The sequence below is a fragment of the Chiloscyllium plagiosum genome, chromosome 1 (assembly GCF_004010195.1).
Source record: "Chiloscyllium plagiosum isolate BGI_BamShark_2017 chromosome 1, ASM401019v2, whole genome shotgun sequence".
NCBI lineage: Eukaryota > Metazoa > Chordata > Chondrichthyes > Orectolobiformes > Hemiscylliidae > Chiloscyllium > Chiloscyllium plagiosum.
Genome location: NC_057710.1, coordinates 21,594,916 through 21,599,059, shown reverse-complemented (window position 1 = coordinate 21,599,059; position 4,144 = coordinate 21,594,916). Strand labels below are relative to the sequence as shown.

At 45.3% G+C, this 4,144-nt stretch overlaps 1 protein-coding gene across 1 annotated transcript in view; it reads right to left on the bottom strand.

Moving 5' to 3' along the window:
• Positions 1-1,192, bottom strand: part of rnf24 (ring finger protein 24) — a 151,177-nt gene extending 149,985 nt beyond the window's left edge. The window contains exon 1 of the mRNA XM_043700148.1: positions 702-1,192. The gene's annotated coding sequence lies outside the window, so the exon portion shown is untranslated. The remainder of the gene's footprint in view (positions 1-701) is intronic.
• Between the last annotated feature and the right edge of the window lie 2,952 nt (positions 1,193-4,144).

The following is a 4,144-nucleotide window of genomic DNA, read 5'->3' as shown; positions in this document are numbered from 1 at the left end:
TACCACCAGTGTCACTCTGGTCTGGGATTTTGCAATTGCGGTCTGGAAAATCTTCAGTCTGCCAAAGGGTTGAGGCGGGGCGGGAACATTCAGAGCCCCAACAACTGAGCGATTGATTGGCTCAGGGACTCTGCCCAGTGATGGAGTGGAGTTTCTCTGCCATCTGCACACAGTCTGCTCTCTCTCCCTGGAAACCAGTGTAAAATTACTCTGCTCCATACAGCATCACAGAGTCAAAGAGAGAGGGCTGGAAACAGCCCCTTCCCAGTTCATAGAGCACTGCACAGCCCCCAGCTTCACTGAATGGGAAATAAGCAGGTTTCTAGGAGGTGTTTCATCCATCTTCTCAGGACTGTCCTTCAGGACTTGCCACTACTACCTCTTTGCAAAAGTTTTTGCTAAAAGCAAAACAAACACATATGCATATTAAAGAATGCGCAATTTAAGATCAATGTCTAAGGGTGAGTTAAACGTTCGATATTTAAAAAGACAACTATTCAATTTTTTAAAAAATATCAACATATCATCAGAATAGTCTTGTTCAGGCTGGGAATACTGGGAAGGGGTTACCCGCTGGGTTATCTATACAGCTATATCATAATATATGATAACCAAGTAAGGCAATTCTTCACAAATTCGCCTTTAATTACATTCCTGCAAAATAATATATATATTTTTAAAAGATACACCTGAAAACTCACCAAAATTGCAACTCGTTCTGTAACACGAAAGCGAAATAAATCGTTCCTGTCCGCAGTATTTTGTCTTGCAGAAATTAAAATGTGTGTGGTTTATTTTGTAAATTATGCAGTAGTAATGAACGTAGCGCTCTCTCCTTCTCTCTCCAGCTCTGGGATGGATTACAGAGGTAGCGAGACAGACTCAGTGACAGGAATAGCAAGGCTCACCCGGACAGAGCAGGCTGCCGCTGCTGTTCAAACCTTCCTTCTCGATTTAAGGTTGCACTTGTTTTGTTTTTAAACCCCACCTCCCCCCCCCCTTCCAAAAAATAAATAAATAACGTCGTGATTCTGGTGGGGGCCCTTCTCACTTTTGTCTGATTAATCTCTGCACATGTGGGTGAAGGAGGAGGAGAGGTGGTCTCGCAGAAAGACTTTAACGCACGTAGCCAGCCAGCGCTGTCTGCCTGCTCTCTGCTGTGAGAAATCAGCGTCAGCAAACAGGAATGTTCTGTGTGGCTGAGGGGAGAGAGAGAAAAAAATGTACAGGGGATTTATAGGTTCACATTCCCTCACACCCGCAAACGAACACGCCTTCTCTTGTCCACAAAGCCTTCTTTTTGGACCAGGGATTTTTTTGTTTTGGTCAGTCGATTTGCTGGCTGAATTATGTTGTATCTTTTCCCCTCCGCTTGGCTCAGCTCTGAGGTACAAGCTCAAGCATGACTTTGTGTTTAGGAAGTGCTCACAGCACTTGTCCAGGTCCTAAATGCATCAGTGAGTGCCCAGTCCTGGATCTTTCTGTGCTGGGGCCCCCTGTGCAAAAGCACAAACACACACACACGCACCACGATCCTGCGCCTTTTTTTTTACACATTCCCTCCTCCCCCTCCTACTTATCTGGGAGGCTGTGCCCACCATATGATCTTAGACAATCCTGCTACCAGAAACTGAAACGATTTGCCGGGAAAATCAGGGTGAGTTTATTGGGCCTGCTCTAATCAGTGTAAATGCAACTTGTGGTGACCAAAAGGACTGCCCCACCCTGAGGTGAGTTGGAGGAGTGGGTTTATTTGACGAGGTGGGATGAGGGTACCAGGTAGGAACTGTGCCTGTCCTCTCATGAACTCAAAATAACTATGGATACTGGAAATGTGAAACAGACACAGCATGCTGGAAAAACTTAACTGTTTTAAATTTCCTACAGTGTGGAAACAGACCCTTCGGCCCAACAAATCCACACTGACCTTCCCAAGAGTAACCCACCCAGACCCATTTCCCTCTGACTAATGTATCTAACAGTAGGGGCAATTTAGCATGACCAATTCACCTGTCCTGCACATCTTTGTGGCTGTGGGAGGAAACCCACACAGACACAGGGAGGATGTGCAACCTCCACACAAACAGTTGGCCAAGGCTGGAATTGAACCTGAGACCCTGGTGCTGTAAGGCAGCAGTGCTAACCACTGTGCCACCCCTTAAGAAAGGCAGGCTTGTCAGGGATTTGAACCCAGGATTTCTCGCAAGTCTGCGTGGTAGAATACCCAAAGTGAGAATCATACCCCTAGACCAACAAGCCACAAGCCACTTCACAGGTTGATAAAATCATGAGGGACAGAGATAAGGTGAATAGCAGTGGTCTTTTTCTCAGCATAGGAGAGTCCAATGCTAGAGGGCCTAGGTTTAGTGAGAGAAGAAAGAATTAAAAAGGACCCGAGGGGCCGCGTTTTCATACAGAGGGTGGTGCGTGTATGGAATGAGCTGCCAGAGAAGGTGGTGGAAGCTGGTACATTTACAACATTTAAAAGGCACCTGGATGGGTATATGAGTTGCAAAGGTTTGGAGAGATTTGAGCCAAGTGCTGGCAAATCAGTCAGAGTATTGAGTACAGGAGTTGGGAGGTCATGTTGCGGCTGTACAGGACATTGGTTAGATCACTGCTGGAATATTGCAAGCAATTCTCATCTTCCTACCGAAATAATGTTGTGAAACTTGAAAGGGTTCAGAACAGACTGAACAGGCTGGGGCTGTTTTCACTGGAGTGTCGGAGGCTGAAGGGTGTGACCTTACAGAGGTTTACAAAATTATGAGGGGCATGGATAGGATTAATAGACAAAGTCTTTTCCCTGGGGTCGGGGAGTCCAGAACTAGAGGGCATAGGTTTAATGTGAGAGGGGAAAGATATAAAAGAGACCTAAGGGGCAATGTTTTCACACAGAGGGTGGTCCGTGTATGGAATGAGTTGCCAGAGGAAGCGGTGGAGGCTGGTACAATTGCAACATTTAAAAGGCATTTGGATGGGTAAATGAATAGGAAGGGTTTGGAGGGATATGGACCAGGTGCTGGCAGGTGGGATTAGATTGGGTTGAGATATCTGGTCAGCATGGACAGGTTGGACCGAAGGGTCTGTTTCCATGCTGTACATCTCTATGACTCTAAATGGGACGAGATTAATTTAAGATATCTGATTGGCAAGGATGAGTTGAACCGTAGGGTGTGTTTTTGTGCTGTAATTTATATGACTATGGTCTAGCAGCATGAATGGAGACATATCTCTCAGTGGTAGTGAACTATGTAAAGTGTGCCTGCGAAGTTCTGGGTCTATAGGTATGTCAGGAATAAAGGAATTAGAATGAGAATTCCTACAGTGTGGAAACAGGCCCTTTGGCCCAACAAGTCCACACCGACCCTCCAAAGAGTAACCCACCCAGATCCATTCCCCTACACTGTGTTTACCCTTGACTAATGCACCTAGCCTACACGTCCCTGAACACTATTGGCAATTTAGCGTGGCCAATTCACCTAACCTGCACATCTTTGGATTGTGGGAGGAAATCGGAGCACCCGGAGGAAACACACACAGACATGGGGAGAATCTGCAAACTCCACACAGATTAGAATGACTAGAGTAAGATTCGGGACAGTCAAGGACAGCAGTGGGAAGTTGTGTGCGGAGTTGCTTGGCGAGATAGGAGAGGCGCTAAATGAATATTTCTCATCAGTATTCACATAGGAAAAAGACAACGTTGAGGAGAATATTGAGATACAGGCTATTAGACTAGACAGGATTGAGGTTTATAAGGAGTAGGTGTTCCCAATTCTGGAAAGTGTAAAAATAGTTAAGTCCCCAGGGTTAGATAGGATTTATCCTAGGATTCTCTGGGAGGCTAGGGAGGAGTTTGCACAGCCTTTGGCTTTGATCTTCATATTGTTATTGTCTACAGATATAGTGCCAGAAGACTGGACGACAGCAAATGTTGTCCCCTTGTTCAAGAAGGGGAGTAGAGACAACCCTGGTAATTATAGACCAGTGAGCATAACTTTGGTTATGGGTGAAGTGTTGGAAAAGATTATAAGAGATAGGATTTATAACCATCTGATAATTTGATTAGGGATAGTCAACACAGTTTTGTGAAGGGTTGGTCGTGCTTCACAATCCTTATTGAATTCTTTAAGATGATCAA